The 19763-nt window shown below is 35.5% G+C and overlaps 1 long non-coding RNA gene across 2 annotated transcripts in view; it reads right to left on the bottom strand.

Annotated features, from left to right (window-relative positions):
- LOC116810570 (uncharacterized) overlaps positions 1–19024 on the bottom strand; it is a 150814-nt gene extending 131790 nt beyond the window's left edge. Inside the window, exons 1-2 of one of the 2 annotated variants that reach the window (XR_009213993.1) lie at positions 15273–19024; positions 14960–15041 (exon numbers count right to left, since the gene is read on the bottom strand). This is a non-coding gene — a long non-coding RNA (uncharacterized LOC116810570). The remainder of the gene's footprint in view (positions 1–14959; positions 15042–15272) is intronic. The other variant, XR_009213994.1, reaches the window with a different exon arrangement.
- Between the last annotated feature and the right edge of the window lie 739 nt (positions 19025–19763).

Genomic DNA, 19763 nt, shown 5'->3' with positions numbered 1-19763 from the left:
TCTTTCCTTTATGTTATACTGTTTTTCTCAACTTCTGAAAATATTCTTCACTTGAATTTACCCCTGAATGGCTACATGTAGATATCTTTGTTCGTTTGAAAATTTTTTTCTATTTTATTAAACATAATATTAGTTATTAACATGTGCTACATTTCTTTGACTCCTATTATCCATTCTTTATCTTGTTAACAATTAAGAGAAGAGGTATTGGTGTTTTTTATATATGCAACTACAATTATTCTAACATTTATAAAACATTGAGAACAAGATATATAGTTCCTTTTTTTCTTTTGTGTTAAAATATGTGGGTTTTGCTTTCTAAAGGATTTTTAAAGTATTAATTGATTCATAAGAAATATGTGTAACATTTTATTAGTTTAATACTTTTAAGTTCTTGTTTGGAGTTAACATAAGTATTTATGTGTGTATGTGTGTGTCTGTGTGTGTGTATCTGAGACAGACAAATAAAGAAAGAGAGATTCTAAGTGTCTCTAACTTTGTTTTTAGTTTTCATTTGCTATATTCTAGTTTTGTTATGTTTAGTCATAGAATAGTGTCTACACTGTGATTTATCGGAACTTTGGAGTGTCTAAAAATGAGATAATTTTTAAAGTGTTACACTTACATAAGCTCAAATAAAGGACAAAACAGAAGTTATAGAGAATGTTATGAAAACATGAGATACAACCAGAGCACTGCAGAGGAAAATTCTGTTTTAAATATTTTCATTTCTAAAAACAAAAAATGAACACAAATTAATAACATACTTAATTCAAGAAAATAGTTTTAAAAAAACAACCAAATGAACCTAAGAAAATTTAATGAAAGTAATTACTAAAGAGAAATACAAACATTAAAAATTAGAAAATAATAAAAAGTATACAAATAATAAATAAAACCAAATGTTGACTGTTGGCAATAAAAGCAAACCATAAGATCAAAAAAAACCATTAGTTTACGTAATCAAAAAAACACAAAAAGCAAAAATATGCAGAATGAAAAGAAGCAACATTTTAATTTGATAGGAAAAGAACATTCTTAAATGTACTCATTCTTCATTCAGGGTGAATATGAGATGATAGTCTACTGAAAAGAAACACAATATTCTACAATTACCCAGAACATCAAATAAGGTATCTTCTAAAACTCAATTACATCAAATGCCTCACATGTTCTGCAGTGTTTACTTGTATTCATGGCTTAAGGCAATATATAAAGTTGAGACTACAGAGAGTCTCGGGAAATGTAATAAGGTGTGGGTCAGACAATGCTAAAGTAAAAAAGTACTAATTTTCCTAAATGTGTAAGAGTCATGTGATTCAGCTGGGATATATCAAGGAAACAATGAACTTAATTATGGGCAGCACTAACCTCCTCACACTTTATCTAGACAGGCTCAGTCCTGGAAGCTGTCGGATGTCTTGAATTTATAATTGCCTTGAATAGGAAAAAACAGCTTTATTTCATTTAAAAATTAAAAGGATAGAAAACACCACTCTATGACTAAGAACAGGGCTCAGCCTGATCTTAACCTGTCTTCCAGGAACCTCCTGGTTTCGGAAGTGAAGAGGTGGGGTATTGTCAGTGCTTCTGTGAATATGACATTGCTGTAAATCATATGGCATTAAATACTCCAGAACCAATTACTCAAGCCATCTAGAAGTCCACATAATCTAAACAAACTTCGATTGATATTGAGCTGCCCATTTTTCTTCACCCTCTGCCTATACTGAAGAGACCACAAATTCCATTTTGTTGAGTCCCTCCCATGAGGCTGAGGCTGTGTCAGCAAACATCTGCACCTAAAAATAACAACAATAAATAGGTAAATCCTGAGAAATGCTGACAAAAAATTATAAAGCTCATAAAAAATTAGCATTAAATGCTGATTTTAATAAAAAATTAAATGCTGATTTAAAAATGATAATTTTTTATCAGCAAAGAATGACTGCCCTCCAGTCAACACAAAACTATGCTCAACACATAAACACTCACACACAGAGCTAATTAAGAGTAACAGCTTTCAGAACATTTTAGCCTGTGGCTCTATTAAGTATTGGCTACAGCAAGCCATGAGTGCAGAGTGCCTTTTACTTATTTCAGTCATGTAATCATCAGATGGGTTCTTCCTGCCCAGGGTATAGACAAATCAATCCACTGAGACTACAGCATTGCAGTAGAGAACTGGTTTAATTGATGTGAGGCTGGCCCACATGAGAGAACTGAAGTTACCACTCATATCATAGCTAGGGAATGGGTGCTCTTTACTGACTGAGGATGAAATCATAGGGGCGTGGAAAATGGTACTCATATGCTGAGTACACCTCTGAGTGGGGCTACAGGATCAGTGGAGTCATGAGTCTGGGTGGGAACAGTCTGAAACCTATTTCAAAAAAACATTCTTAGCTTCTGCAATAGTGATGTTATCAATAGGAGTAATTGGTCAAGTCACAAATCTTGTGACCTCTGGCCACATAACTCCTGAGCAGTAAAGGATTATAGACACTATGCCTACATCTTAGCAGAGTCCAGGCCCCTCCCATAATCCTATTCTTGAGACTTTTCATTAGTTTCACAAGGGTGGTTTTGGATCTCTGAGCAAAGAGAAGAGTAATTTTAGGAGGGGGTATTATTGTTGTTGTTTTCAAGTTAAACTAAACTAAATTCCTCCCGAAGTTAGCTTGGCCTATGCCCAAGAATGACCAAGGACAGCTCGGGGGTCAGAAGCAAGATGGAGTCAACTATGTCAGATATCTCTCAGTAGAAAGTTCACAAAAGCAGCTTCACTAGACTGTGAACCTGGGAGAAATATTCCACATGTTGTGAAAGAAATGTTTCAGGTCAAAGCTGAGATAAATATTCAAAAAATAAGTTAATGAAGTCGCCTAGATGAATTCATGGAGCAGAATCAACACAGGCACCAAAACAAACAAACAAAAAAATCAGATAATACAAAATCTGGATGAATACTGCTGAGGAACTTCTGCCAAGGTGTTTCTGGTAACATTTATATTGTCAAGGTGCTAATGTGTTTATGGTGTTTGACTATTTTCAGTAAGCTACAGCTAAAAAAGTTATTTCTACTCTGGATGGCATGTTGGATCTTTAAAAAATATTAGTACTGGGTATCAAATCACCACCTTCTGATTTAACTTATCTCCTTGTAGCCTGGGCATCACATTTTAAAATCTGATTTTTTAAAAGTGTCCCAGAGATTTCTAACATGGAGCAAATGTTGAAATTTACTGAGTGAGGAAAACACGCTTAGAATAAATGTACATTCCTACCCATTCCATCCCCCAAAGATTGCAGCTTCTCATCTGTTACTATACCAAACCAAGTAGCAGGATGATAAAAATGGGATTCTTTTTTTGTTTTAATTATGCTCTAGAAAAAGACACTGGCCTGCCTGCATTTGTAAATAAAAATTTTACGGAACACAACTATGGTTTCTATTTTTCATCTATTGTACTACTATGTTGGAGTTGAGTAACTGCAACAAAGACTGTATGTCAGCAAAACTGATTGGCGCTTTACAGGAAGTTTGCTGACCCCTGACTGATGGGACTAACTGGGCCACTCTTGCTCCTTACCTATTTTTTATTCATTGTCTTCCCTCATCATTGCCAGTAAGCTACAAGACGGGTAAGAAAAGTTAGACGGGCAGAGAAACTCTACAAATTCATATGTTGAAGCCCTAATCTGCAGTGTGGTTGAATTTGGAGATATGGCCTCTAAGGAAGTAATTAATGTTAAATGAAGTCACAAGAGTGTGGCCTTAATCCAGTAGGATTAGTGTCTTCGTAAGAAGAGACACCAGAGAAAGCATTCTTTTTCTTTTTTAAAAAATCCTTCTCTTCTCCTACCACCCCTACTTCCACCCTTAGCTGTACATACACTTGTTACAGGACTGCCAGTTTTCTATGCCCACTGCACAGCAACAGACCAATACACTGACAGCAGGGTTGCAGTAGAAAAAGGGTTTAATAATCACAAGTCACCCAATGAGGAAATGGGAGGAATTCTCAAGCCTCAGATCTGTTTTGTCAAGGGGCTCTGTGCAAGGGTTTTCATGGGGATTTGTGGAGAGTGAGGGGCTGGAAAATTTGAGGTCGTCGATTGGTTAGGATAAGGGACATGAAATCATCAAAATGCAGCAACTGCATTTCTTTATGAGTCAGCTTCTTACTACGCCCTCCAGACCAGCGGGCATCTGTAGTTTTCTTAGTATGAAGAACTTAGGAAAGAAGCTCCAATAAAAGGCTTATCATCTCACAATGTCTTAGACTTTATAGAATAGAAAATGAAAGAGTCTTGTGACAAGGGCCACATTATACTGGAGTAGTGACTCTACAAGTAAGTGAGCCAGAAGGCAAGTTGGCATAATGATTGCTGCTGTGATTAGCTGGATTTTTTTTCCTAATTGATTTTATAAAATCCTGAGGTGAGGTGGTTTCACACTGAGGTAAGAACTGAGGTAAGATAAGTGAGAAGGAAGCCAACCGCAAGCCAAGAAATGAGCCCTCTCCAGAAACCAAATTGGTTTGATGTTGGACTTTCAGCCTCCAGAATTGTGAGAAAATAAAATTTCTGTTGTTTAGACCACTCAGTCTATGTTATTTTGTTATGGTACCTGAGTAGACTAAGACACAAGTGAAAAGTTAAGAGATAAGCTATAGGCTTCTCAAATTTAAACCCAGAGAAAAAGGAAAAATTAGCTTCAGCACAGTTTTAAAAGGTCAATTTTGGGGGAGGCAGAATAAAGTGGTTTTCTAGTTGGAACTCACCATGGTTTATATTTTGGACATTTGCACAAAGTGTTCTCATCACTGTGACACATTTTAAAAGTAATTTTGAACACAAGATAGATGTTTCCTTTGATGATTACCTGGTTTTTTTCTTCTTCCGTTTTTTCTTTTGTTTTAGTTTTTGATGTCATTATAGTTGTTTGTATACATTGGGGAAAATGCCTTAATTTACTTCTTAATGTAAATTTGTGACTTGTATATAAACATGTTGTAAAATTTACTACTCATTCCCATTATCTCTGTTCAGTGTTGTAACAAAAACTTACTCCTCTTATGAAGGACTTCTCTTTTCTCTAATTCCCCCCCATCCACATCACAAATTATCAGTAATATTTTATAGAAATAGTAGAACAAAATATATAACACACACACACAAACACATATATATGTATATTCATAATTCTGAAATTACCAAAGTTAATCTTCCCTAAAATTATTGTTCAAAGTTATATGCCTTGAAAAAATTAAAACAACATAACAAGAAAAATTTTTCTTTATTATATTCTACTTCTAACTGGGAAGAAAAAGTTCTTGAATTTTTTTTAACAAAAATACTTGCTTTTGGGAGATGCTTCTTTTCACCCGTATTATTCTCTTGACTCTAACTAAAAGGAAATTTTACTTTAGCCCTTGGGAAAGTCTGGCTAGCTATGTTAAGAATCTCACATCTACTTATAAATTACTTTTGTCATTTTTTACTTTTTAAAATTCAAATATGTTACATGTATTTTATCATGGAAATATTTTAAGTAGTTTGGAAATGAACTGCCACATGGAATTCAAAACAAAGAAGCTTCTGTTGCCTTTTCTTTAAGTACTACAACCACATTTTCTTCAAGTACAATTTTTGTTTTCTGTTTACCTATAGACCAGTATGAGAAATTGTGGTACCAACATCCTTGCTCTCTCCAGAACAAAAGGTAAGCATGCTTACTGGCCGCTATGAAAGATTCAGGTTTCATAAACTCAGAGTGCTCATATAACACAACTAGTGTTTGCATAGGCATTACTTGGTACACTCCACATGGAGACTGGGGCTCAGAAAATCAGTAGAAAAAAATGATATTCTGGCTATTGCTAATTCTGTAAAAATTAAAATTCTTTATCTCTGACCCAGAAATCATGTCTCTGCTTTCAGCAACCATAAAATTGTGGCAAATTTACTTATTAGATTTCAAGTAGGGTAAAATTTCAGACCTTATACAATTTTTGACAATTTTTATCCTCCAATAAACTAGATTAGCTGTGACAGACAGACTCTTAATGTGGCCTGCATTGTTGCTGCCTCTTTTTGTTCACACCCTTGTGGAATACTCTCCACTCCATTGAGAATGGGCTGGACTTGGACTTGCTTCAAACTGATAGAATATGGCAAAAGTACATGATTACATATATAATACATAACATAAGATTGCAATATTCATCCTTTGAGTCTCTTCTTGGCTCGCTTTAAGGTAGCAAGGAGCCATACTGAGGCGCCAAAAAATGGCAAGAAATAGCAGTCAACCTCTGAGAGTGAAACATTGAATTTCTCCAACAACCTGAATGAGCCTTAAAGAACACCTTTACCCATCCAAATCTCAGACGAGACTGCGGCCCCAGCCAACCCTTTGATTGCAGTCCTGTGAGATCCTAATCAGAGAACTGAGATAAGCTGGGCCTGGACTCCTGAATCTCAAAAATTGTGATAAAACCAGTGAAACCCCGTCTCTACTAAAAATACAAAAAAATTAGCCGGGCGTGGTGGCGGGCGCCTGTAGTCCCAGCTACTCGGAGAGGCTGAGGCAGGAGAATGGCGTGAACCCGGGAGGCGGAGCTTGCAGTGAGCCGAGATTGCGCCACTGCACTCCAGCCTGGGTGACAGAGCGAGACTCCGTCTCAAAAAAAAAAAAAAAAAAAAAAAAAAAAAAAAAAAAGGTGATAAAACAAATGCATGTTGCTTTAAGCTGCTAAGCTTATGGTAATACTGGTATGTAGCAATAGATAAATAATATACTATCTTACCCACAGCATGGCCTCAGGGAGGCATTCTAAGTGCATAAAGTGAAAGCTGCATGATCTCTTAATGTCTGGACTCAGAAGTCAAATAACATCCTCCAGTTGGTCAAAGCAAGCCAGAATGCCAGCTTATATGCAAGGAGTGAGGAAACAAATTTCAGCTCTTAATGGAAGGAACAGAAAATTACAACTCAGAGGACAGTGGGAGGAACCATTTTAAACATCTTTAAAAACTACCACAGTCTTTTCTGTGATCTCAATAATTCACATCCCTACCGCATGCAAAATAAACTCATTCTCCCCTCTCAAGATAAGTCTTGCCAGAAATGGCTTCAGGCTCAAAGTCCATCCATGAGATCCATATTAGACTCCTCAAAAAAAATTTAAAACTAGGGATTCTGTTTTGTTTTATTCCATTTTTGTGGTTTAAAAATAGTAAAATAGTGTAAAAGGAAATGTTCCCTGTTAATATAATAGTAAATACAATCAAAATGACAAAACCTAGATGACAGCCCACCCCTAAATGTAGAAAAACATTATCTCCTATTTCAGCTTTATTCTTTCCCTTTTCTCTCCAAAACTCTCAACTGAGTTTTACTTTGTCTTAAACCTTCCCCCTCAAGGTATCATGGCTTTTCCTCTCAATGTATAACACTAGTTCACTCTCCTACTTGTCCTTTAGCCAATAAGAGTTTTTAATCCATCTTTCTTAAAAGTGGCAGCAGTGAAGTTAGCAGCAGGGAAATGTAACAGGAGCATATTAGAGGAGAAAGGGATTATATGTTATCATTCTCGTTTGGGAGTATGAATTCACAAAGCATAGATTATTGAAGTTTTTGTTGATATTGTTATCCCTTGTTTCATTTTCTTTTTCTTTAAGTGATATAACTAACATTTTAGGCAGTGGAATTTGTATGTTTTAAATGATGGGCAGGCCTTCTTTACTAAGATATGCTTCCTTTCCACTTGTTAGCTCCCATTCTCACCCACTGATTTTCCTATTGAGGATACAGAAAAAAACTGAAGATTAAAGTTAAATAAGTCTGCTAAGTTACTCTAAAGCAGGGGTTGGCCAACTTTTTCTGTAAAGAGGCAGACAGTAAATATTTTAGACTGTGGGCCAAATGTTGTCCACTGCAACTACGTAACTCTACCACTGCAACAAGAAAGCAGCCATGAATAATACGGAAACAAATGGGCGGGTTGTTTTACAGAAATCATATGCGGGCTGGATTTGATCTGCAAACTGTAGTTTATAGACCCCTGACTTAGAACAGCACTGTCCTCTACCAGTATAATGTGATCCTGCATATCTAACTTTATATTTCATAGTGGCCTCATTTAAAAACTAAATAGAAACAGGTAAAATTAATTTTGAGACTGTTTTCTTTAACCCACTATATCTAAAATATTAACTTTTCAACTTGTAATCATCTAACAAAATTATTTTATAGTAATTTTTCTATGAGTACTATCTTTAACATGTTTTAAAAATATTTCAAACACTATCTTTTTAAAAATCTCTATCTTTGTTTTTCTTTCTTTTGTACTAACTTCAAAATGTAGTGTGAATTTTATACCTACAGACCATCTCAATTTGGACCAGCCAAACATCACATGCTCAATTACCACATGTGTCTGTTGGCTATCTTATTGGGCAGAACAACCTTAGATGAATAAAGTGAAAACAAATTCATATTACCCAAAACCTATGTCGTTTTATTTTGCCAGTTTAATTTCTCCTATACCTAAATTAGAAGGTTTAAGTAGATACTTTGATATTCAACAACACTAAAAACCCCATAAAGCGTTTTTTTTTTTTTCTTTTTCCAAAACCACTGTCACTGACTTATAAGGGCATATAGAGAGAGAATATGTTAGTTAAATGATTGTCTTAACTTAGTGATTGGGTATTTTAATTAGATATCCAAGTTACATGGTCACAAAACTTAATTTGGATTTCTTGTTGAACATGTAGATTTTCCCTAAAGATTATATTTTATAGAACTAAATTTTGACCTAAAATTTTATAATTAATAAATATTCCATGGTTTTTCTGGAACCCAGACGAGTTTATACGAAGTTGTCTAGTGAAGATAATATGGATATGTATATAAACTAATTCATGTAATAACTTGGAAACTAAAACTATTAACAGTTACACAAACAAAAATGAATAAGAAAAAAGCAGTCCCTGCAAATACAAGTAGCTTTTAGAAATTTTCATCATTTCTCACTCAACAAGCAATTCTCATTTATTTTCCATTTTTATCTAATTTATTTTCTCATTTCTTCTTTCTTGGTTTTATTTTTCCCTGTTTTCCCATTATTTCTTACACGCTGAACTCTTTTCTTTATATGACCTTCCTGTCACCACCCACAGAATTTTATTCTCAACTTTTACCCCCATCTTATCTTATTAATAGATTCAGTCTCTCTCTTTTATCCTTACTCCTATTTCCACACGTGGCTCTTGTTCTCCTAGTGCCACTGTATTCCTTATAACATCCCTCCATTTATCTCCAACAATGTCCATGACATAAATCATGACTTCAATAGCCACTTTCAGTTTATCCAGCTCAAAATTCTTCAATAAAACTGACTGAAATAGAGCATGAGATCTCATCAATTTGTCATAGGCTGTTAAAAATGAAACAGACCTTAAAAATATTTCCTGCCCTTACAGATCCCTGATACAGTGCAAAGAATTTTTCACTTATGTGATACATTCCAGAATATTTCCAGCGGATGGGTGACTTGCTGTTTTTTATATCACTCTTCAACAGTTTTAGTGATTGGATGCAACATAAAGCTAAGTGACAAATGTGAAACACCATGGACATTTTAACTGAAAAGCAGAAAGGGACAGCAGTAGAGAAAGAAAGAGAGAAAAGTAAAGATACAGAGACAGGATCTGTGAGAGGAAAAGAGAAACAGAGACATGAACAAAGAAGCAGACAGAGGAAAATGAGAGGAAAGACATTCAGCAAGAGACAAAGAGAAAAAAACCTGAGAGGAAATACATGAAAATTATATGATTATCTTTGGATGACATGAATATAGAAAATATATTTTCTAGCCTTCATTTTTCATGTTTTCTACAAATAAGCATACATTACTTTTATAACTAGTTTAGATACAGTTCTGTAGACAATTTTGTGCTACAATCTAAAAAATCATATATAATTTTTTATATATGATTTAATATTAAGACAAAATAATTTTACCCATTCTTATGTAAAACTATGACATTCATGGTGATATTGGATAGAGGCTTTCATCCCTATCTTTTCTAAAGGCTTTATCACACTAAATTGTAGGTATTATTATAGCATGTGTTAAAGGCAGAGATCTTTTAAATTATCTTTTTATAGTAAATGTTTAGAGCAATTCTGGGTATACAGCAAAAGCTAACAAAATATTTATCAAATGACCAAACAGTTGATGTAGGTAATTCAGTTGTTCAGAAGAGGACAACCCTGAAAAAGTCTGCCTGAGAAGTCAGGAAGCCCAGTGGGAGCATGTTGGAAGTAAAATATGACTGGAATACATTGAGAGTTCACATTTTCCTCCCGCAATTCAGTATTAACCTTCTGTTAATGTTAATTCATTTCAAGAAGAATTTCTAGTTTTTTTAAATAATGATTCAGAGTTTTACAGAAGAATAGATTTAAAGTTTGATTTTGATCATCACTGGAAAGATTTAGAGGCTCCGATAACTTATTAGAGAAATGATGTGAAAACTAACACTTTTAGAAAATAAGACCATTTAGAAATTTGAGAGCCCAGATTTAATGCAAAAGCTTAATTATGCCTTCATTGAAGTAGCTTTGAGATTAAAACTCATATTTATATTAAAACACTTGATTCCAGAACCTATCTTTCAGACCAAGAATGTCAATAAATGTCATAGTTTTACATAAGAATGGGTAAAATTATTTTGTCTTAATATTAAATTATATTTTGTCTTAATATTAAATTATATTAATAAAATGTGAACTCTCAATGTATTCCAGTCATATTTTACTTCCAACATGCTCCCACTGGGCTTCCTGACTTCTCAGGCAGACTTTTTCAGGGTTGTCCTCTTCTGAACAACTGAATTACCTACATCAACTGTTTGGTCATTTGATAAATATTTTGTTAGCTTTTGCTGTATACCCAGAATTGCTCTAAACATTTACTATAAAAAGATAATTTAAAAGATCTCTGCCTTTAACACATGCTATAATAATACCTACAATTTAGTGTGATAAAGCCTTTAGAAAAGATAGGGATGAAAGCCTCTATCCAATATCACCATGAATCCAGATGAAAATTAATAAATAGTAGGTGTCCAAAAATACATATGCATCAAATTAATAGATAGCGGAGTATGTAATCAATATATTTAGAATATACATAGAATTAATTTCTCCTGGTTTTCACAAATTAAAATGAAAAGTTGGCATGAATTAATTCCTTTGGAAATAACTTTATAATGCTATATGCATAAATAATATTGGGGCGATTATGTGAAGCAAAGGGAGAGGAACATTGTTGGTCAAATAATTTAGCAACAAGCAATCTGTAGAACCAATACAAGATTAGGATATCCTTTGAAGATTATGTTAGAATTCTTTCTTTTAGAATTTTATCTGTTCTTTACATGGTTTTTTGTTTGTTTGTTTGTTTGTTTGTTTGTTTGTTTTCCCGAGATGGAGTCTTGATCTGTCACCCAGGCCTGGAGTGCAATGGCACAATCTCGGCTCACTGCAACCTCTGCCTCCAAAACAGCATGGTACTGGTACCAAAACAGAGATATAAACCAGTGGAACAGAACAGAGCCCTCAGAAATAATGCCGCATATCTACAACCATCTGATCCTTGACAAACCTGACAAAAACAAGATTCCCTATTTAATAAATGGTGCTGGGAAAACTGGCTAGCCATATGTAGAAAGCTGAAACTGGATCCCTTCCTTACACCTTATACAAAAATTAATTCAAGATGGATTAAAGACTTATATGTTAGACCTAAAACCATAAAAACCCTAGATGAAAACCTAGGCAATACCATTCAGGACATAGGCATGGGCAAGGACTTCATGTCTAAAACACCAAAAGCATTGGCAACAAAAGCCCAAATTGACAAATGGGATCTAATTAAACTAAAGAGCTTCTGCACAACAACAGAAACTACCGTCAGGGTGAACAGGCAACCTACAGAATGGGAGAAAATTTTTGCAATCTACTCATCTGACAAAGGGCTAATATCCAGAATCTACGGTAAACTCCAACAAATTTACAAGAAAAAAACAAACAACCCCATCAAAAAGGGGGCAAAGGATGTGAACAGACACTTCTCAAAAGAAGACATTTATGCAGCCAAAAGACACGTGAAAAAATGCTCATCATCACTGGCCATCAGAGAAATGCAAATCAAAACCACAATGAGATACCATCTCACACCAGTTAGAATGTCGATCATTAAAAAGTCAGGAAACAACAGGTGCTGGAGAGGATGTGGAGAAAAAGGAACACTTTCACACTGTTGGTGGGACTGTAAACTAGTTCAACCATTGTGGAAGTCAGTGTGGCGATTCCTCAGGGATCTAGAACTAGAAATACCATTTGACCCAGCCATCCCATTACTGGGTATATACCCAAAGGATTATAAATCATGCTGCTATAAAGACACATGCACACATATGTTTATTGCAGCACTATTCACAATAGCAAAGACTTGGAACCAACCCAAATGTCCAACAATGATAGACTATATACAATGGAAACTATCACCAAAAAGGATGATTCATGTCCTTTGTAGGACATGGATAAATGGAACATCATTCCAACAAGTACAATGAGAACACGTGGACATAGGAAGGGGAACATCACACACGGGGGCCTGTCGTGGGGTGGGGGGAGCAGGGAGGGATGGCATTTGGAGATATACTTAATTCTAAATGACAAGGTAATGGGTGCAGCACACCAACATGGCACATGTATACATATGTAACTAACCTGCAAGTTGTGCACATGTACCCTAAAACTTAAAGTATAAAAATAAATAAATAAAATAGTTTTCTTTTTTTTTTTTTGAGACGGAGTCTAGCTCTGTCACCCAGGCTGGAGTGCAGTGGCGCAATCTCGGCTCACTGCAAGCTCCGCCTCCCGGGTTCACACCATTCTCCTGCCTCAGCCTCCCACGTAGCTGGGACTACAGGTGCCCGCCACCACGCCTGACTAATTTTTTGTATTTTTTTTAGTAGAGACGGGGTTTCACCGTGGTCTCGATCTCCTGACCTCGTGATCCGCCCGCCTCGGCCTCCCAAAGTGCTGGGATTACAAGCGTGAGCCACCGCGCCCAGCCCTAAAATAGTTTTCTTATAGTGAAGAAAGAAAAAGAAATATATCTAAAGAGAACCCTACAGATGTGACTATTTTCACATGTAAACCAATGTTTGGAGTTGATAAGTGGTTGAATTTCTAATTCTGTAAGGCCTCTAACTTTGGTTTCCTTTCTAATTTTATAGCATATTTAATTATCTCTTAATTGTAACATGCTAAAGGCAACAAAAATTATCAGCCCTCCCTATTAGTTTTATCCTTTCTAACCTCTTCACTAGAGTAGTGGTTTGAGGCAATTTTGCTCCCTGGAAGGTGGTTGGCACTTTCTGGGACATTTTTGGCTTTCACAACTATAGAAGCCTACTGATATTTAGTGAGTAGAAGTCAGGTTTGCTACTAAACATCCTACAGTAAATGACAACTCCTAACAACAAAGAATTCTCTGGCCCCATATGTCGATAGTACTAAGAATATTGAGAAATCTTGCCCTGGATTTGTAAGTCTATTTGCAGTTACCTCAGATGAAAGCTTTACAAAATATTTTGCCATTAGATAAGATAAATCACCAATTTTCCAATCTTTATTTTACCAAATAAACAACTGAAACATTATTAAAAATTTTGTTAGTGCTATACACTTTAATTTCGGGACCAATTTTTGTTTGTTTGTTTGTTTCACATTTTTTATTTCCATAGGTTTTGGGGGAACAGGTGGCATTTGGTTACATGAGTAAGTTCTTTAGTGGTGATTTGTGAGATTTTGATGCATCCAACACCCCAGGAGTATACACTGAACCCAATTTATAGTCTTTTATCCCTCATCCCCTTCCCACCCTTTCCCCCTAAGTCCTCAAAGTCAATTGTATCATTCTTATGCCTTTGCAACCTCCTAGCTTAGCTCCCATCCTATATCAGCCTGGGTGTACTAGCATATGCTTAAATAGTGAAGAGGCATAAAATAAATTTTAAATCTTTGTTTTCCAGTCATATTATGTGTCCATTTTAATATGGATAGGAGACACTCCTCTTCAACCCAGGACAGAGCTACTAAATGATCATGGTGACAGGAAGAAGAAAGAAAGCTGAAGGTCTTACACAAGCTATAAAATACTGCAGTCCAAAGCTACCTTCTTCTACAGTTTGTGGCAAGAACTAACCCCATCATGGCCACAACACTGTGAGAAGGGAAAGGAACCATAACTATACAATGTTTCTGGAAGTAAATAATAATCAAATAGTGTTGAACATATACAATTTTATATCATTTTTTGAGTTTCAACTTAATATTTTGTTCTATAATTGTATATAATATTTTACCTATATTCACAATATTATCACAGTCTTCATAATCAGTGTTTTTAGTGTCATAATATTTGATGGAATAGACTAACACCACCTCAAAAGCTATTCTCCATTTGAGGTGTTTAGATTTTTTTCTGCTTTCTGTTGGCTTACATGTTACTTATGTCAGTAACAATCAGTGTTATGCTACAGTAAAAATATCCTAATGTCAGTAAGTTAAGGTAACAAAAACGTATCTCTTTTTCATACTATGTACATTATCAACATGGTTAGGCTGTGGACTCTGCTCTACATCCTTCTCCCTCTGGGATCCAGGCTGACTGAGCAAATCTGTCTGGAATGTTGCTGATTGTCATGGTAAAATGAGAGGGAAAAGAAACTCTGAAAGTTTTAATACCAGTAATAAAAATCTCAAAACAAGAAATGACATGACATACATCATTTCTGTTTATAACTCGTCGGTCAGATTTAATCACTTGATACCATGCAAACAAATGAGCACTGGAATGTACAGTCTTACCATGTGCTTAGAATATTACAATGCTGAGACTTTAATCACCACAAAACTTCACAGCAGCCCATTTCATCACAAGCCAGGAAGCCTAGGAGGAAAAAAGAATGGTTTTATGAAACAGGCGCAAAGACTTGCAGCAGTTCCAGCTGTGGCTAAAGTGGGCCAAAGTACAGCCTGGGCCTTGGCTACAGAGGTGTCTCTCATGAGGCTGTGGTTAAGCTGTCAGCCATAAATATGGTTTCTGAAAATAAGACTGGGACTATAGGATCCAATCTAAACACCCTCACATGTGTCTTAGCAGGAAGTTATTTTTCCTCACCTTGTGGGTCATCCCATAAGACTGCCCATGACCTGGCTTCTTCTAGAAAACTAGAGAAAGAGAGAGAGAAAGACAGTGGGAGGAAAGTAATAACTTTCATGATTTGATCTTATAAGTGACATACCACTACTCGTGTATTCTATGGGTCACACAGAACATCCCTGGTACAATTTGAGCAGGGGTTACACAGTGATGTATAAGGCCAATAGGTGGAATTATTGAGGGTCATCTTTGGGGGCTAACTGCCTCAGCAAAATACATGAGTTCTCATGAAGATAGAAGAGTAGATATTGTTGTATGAAAAAGTGGTTTACCTTTTTTCTATACTATAAAGCAGAGTCATCAGCTGAGACTGAGGAAGGCAAGACACTCATTAGAATTTTGTGGCAAGGAATGAATGTTTAAACATAAAGCGTCTTAAAAACTGGGAAGGAAATAAAGATCTGTGGTAGGATTGCCATAAGATGCTGAATGACCACTTACTCTTGGTCATAAATTAAGGTATGACCAGTTATCATAATGTGTTTTTCTCCAACCATGTTTTGTTGCTTGTTGGTAGGCTCAATAAAAGTGAACTACTGAATTTAAACAAGGTACAGGTTTTGCAATGAAAATGCAATGGGAAAAAAGTTATAAGGAAACCAAAAGTATTTGCCAATAAACTATTAAATACAATCAAATAATATGTGTCATGGATAAATGCTAGAGAATAGATATCAAACAACAGAATAATGATCAAAGAGTGAGCTACTTGAAAGAAAAGATTTGTAAGCCTTCATGGATGTATCAGTACTTTCTTCAAAGAAAGCATTGATGATATATGACCTGTTAAAAGATATTTGCTATCACACATTGAGGAATTGTTTTCTTAATTAAGGGAAAAATTTAATTTAAAAAATTTTGTTTGTTTGAAAGGTTATGACCAAGAAAGCTACTAGGTCCCAAAATAGTTTTCACACAAAATTGGATTAATATATTGTTTATGTTATATATACACACTGACCACAATAGACTATATACTACTCATCATATAACTGATAAATCATAAACAATACAGATTTTATTATTTTGATTTAATCTACTGTTAATAAGTACATCACAAATTCAAAAAACATACCTTACTTAATTTCCTATAAGTTTATCCTTGACATTGACAAATGTATATCAATTGGCAATGAAAAATTAAGCCACACTAAGGTTATACTTTCATCACTTAGTAAATTAAGTAGTCTAACCAAGCTTGAGAATATCTCTGAGAAAATATAGATTTTTATATTATCATATTTCAGGTGTGAATGAAGAAGAGACTTTTTCACTTGTCTTCATAATGGTGGAAATTTCTTGACTGACTTCAACACAGAATAAGAAGTAGAATTGCTGGATTCTAGGAAATGCACATATTTTGTATTAGCGGATACTGCCAAATCATTTTGTCTTTCATTAATTTTACTACTGAATATGTAAACATTAAGTGGTACATAAAAGAATGTCTTGAGTTCTAGTAATGGCTTTCCCTGCTTGCATTATGTAGCAAAGACCTAACTTCCACTCCAGTTTATTTAATCACTCCTTACTTTGTTGATTCAGTGACATGAGAGCCCCAGATAGCCAGAGAGCCATATACCTTCAAGTTCATGTCAACCATTGTCATGTTCCCTAATAAAAGCATTCATCCCTTGCAAAATAACACTATTAATCAAGATTCAAGAAAGGGAATAAAATTGTTCAAGTGGTTTATTAAGTGAAACAGTAAAAGGAATCTCTCCCACTTCCAATCCTTGATTCCAAACCCATATATTCTGACTAGATTTATCCAGTCAAATTTATCTAGTTGAATACAAATACTACAACCTGTAGGACAGAAGCCCAACTTTGCAGGATGCTGTCTCTGAATGGCATAATAAATATCCAGTTGGCCACTCTTACGTTATGCAATGCCAGCTGCTTTTAAGTGATAGAGTATAGGGCAGGACCAGTGAACTCCATTAGCATAAGCTCATTATTTGGTGTACTTTGCTATAATACCATGTTCAGAAGCAATGCTGTATGAGGCAACATGGTAGTGAATAAATATTTTATAAGTTTTCGAGTAGCTGGAAGAAGCATGGTAACCCAAAGAAGCAATACTTTATCTAGGTCAAGAGTCTATTTCATTGAAATAAACAACCACTCCTTTCAAATTAAGATGATTTCAATTACATTTAAATTCTGTAAGTAGTAGTCAAGTTTTGGGTTTAATCCTCAACTGTAACAGAGCTTTTGTTATCTGCTTATGTCTTAGCTGTATAAGACTGGCTACAATTTAAATACCTGACCTATTCATATTTCTTGTGTACATTATTTAATAGTCAGAATATGATGATTGCTAAATGTCATGGAGGCTCCAAAGGAAGTCAGTGAGTGGCAGAGGGTAATTAATTACCTATGTAGGACAGAGTGTGAAAGCTAGCAGACCTCTTTAGTGTCGTAGAAAAAGATCTGATATTCAATGCTGCACCTTCTTAGACTCTTCCCCCATCCCTCCTCTCCTGGCCACCACAGAAATAAGAGAATGAAGTCACAAATTAACCAATCCATGGGAGTGCTAGACTTTCCAAAGGAGGTCAGGAATTATATATCACAGGAACTGAAAGATCCAGCCAAAATGTACCAGAAGAAGCTGGCAGAGTATGTGTGGGACTGGATCCTGAGAGTGCTGGAGCATGGAGAGAACATAAGGCTCTAAAAACCTGATTAGGGAGAGTCTATTGATGTGGAAGCACTCTTCCATGACACAAATGTAAACATCCTGAAAAGTGCTAGCATGCTGCTAGGATGGATCTTGGAAGGTTGGACAAAGTAATGGTCCACAGGTGAATTGGAAATGCCAGTGTAGTCATAGGAGATGGTAGAAGAATGCATGAAAAGACTCAGAGAAGAGGATAAACTACATAAGACTGGAAACCTGATCAGATGGTTATGTTCTTCAAGATAATTAGAAATTCAAGAAAAAACTTGTTTATCAAAGTAATAAAGAATGTGCTGGTGAGAAAGTCATCAGTACTGTCAAGCAGTTCAGTTGTCTACTCTTTGGACGAGGGATGACTACGAAAGATGCTGTTACCAGACTAGCCTACCTGAAAGCAGTGGAAGGAATAAATTCCTGAAATAACAGAAATCAGGTGACAGTACCTAAAATTCATAAACAAGTTGGGCGTAATTATCATAATAGCACCAAAGTTTTGAATGGCAACAAGGGGACCTTATTGGTATGGCATCATGCAGACAGTTAACAGAACATAGCATCTCTAGAGAAAATATAGATGAAAATCAACAGATGTAGTTTTCACTGTGTACGACCAAAATAAATGCAGGATGAAAGATCAAAGGCTTAGTGTAGCCACCACAAAAGAAGTCACTATTCCTTGCTTAATTTCTGCATCTGAGCTAGCTTTCAAGTCCCATATAGGAAGAATCTTACAAAACTGTAAAAAAAGTGTACTTGATAAATATTTCCCTAGTCTTCTCCAAAGGGTAAATGTACTAAAAGAAAATGTATTAAGAGTATTTAAAGACCCTAAGGACTGTTAGAGTCCAAGTCAACATTAGTATCTAGAACACAAATTTCAGTTACAATGGAAACTTAATGGTGGGCAAGTACTAAAGGTAATCCTGAGCCAGGATCAGTACAGAGTGGAACCACCAGGTCTTAGGACTCACCCAATAGATATATAATCAATTTACAAATGTGTAATTGAAATGGCCATACTTGGTGCTTGGAAGAATCCTCACATTGTTACCTGGATTATGGGGTAAGTTCTGTCACAGTACAGAAGGCCAATCTGCAGCTTTGAAACTGCCCACCTGTCAAGTCAGGAAGCCAAAAACAATGTCACTTCCTGGCGAAAATAGCAGAAATTAATGCAACACTTAAAGATCTAAAAGGGTGCGGTGGTAGTAGCCACCATTTTTATCCCCAATTAATTCATGAATTTGTCTACAACAAAAGCCCAGAGAGATCCTGAAGGATAACAATGGATTATCACAAATTCATCCAAGAAGCATTCTCAATTGCAGATTCTTTTCAGAATTACAGATCTTGCTACAGCCTATAACACAACACAAATACATGGTAGCTCAAAGCTTTTAAGGATGAGGCTATGGATTACCCCGCCAGGTAAGACAAATACACCAGCAGAGCTGTTAGCATATAGAAAGTAGTAGTGGAAGAAGATAATAAGTGTCATCATGGCCCAGAAACCACTTGACAGTGACAGGGCTGTAGTTACTCCTACTAATATTATTTCTGTATGTTTCTCTAAGAAACAAGAATGATATAGGAGATATTTCCAGAAAGAATGAAGTTAATATATAGATCTGAGTAGCGCAAAGGGGGATTGGAAATGTATATTGCTGAGGTGGCATGCTGCTTGGTATTTCTTAGAAGCAAGGTCCTAATTCACCTAGCTGCTAGAAAGACTGCTTTCCAATGGCTCATACTTAACTCCATCC

Source organism: Hylobates moloch, unplaced genomic scaffold (assembly GCF_009828535.3).
Source record: "Hylobates moloch isolate HMO894 unplaced genomic scaffold, HMol_V3 SCAFFOLD_1, whole genome shotgun sequence".
Classification (NCBI taxonomy): domain Eukaryota; kingdom Metazoa; phylum Chordata; class Mammalia; order Primates; family Hylobatidae; genus Hylobates; species Hylobates moloch.
Note: the sequence above shows the minus strand (reverse complement) of the source record. Positions and strands in the feature narration are given on the sequence as shown.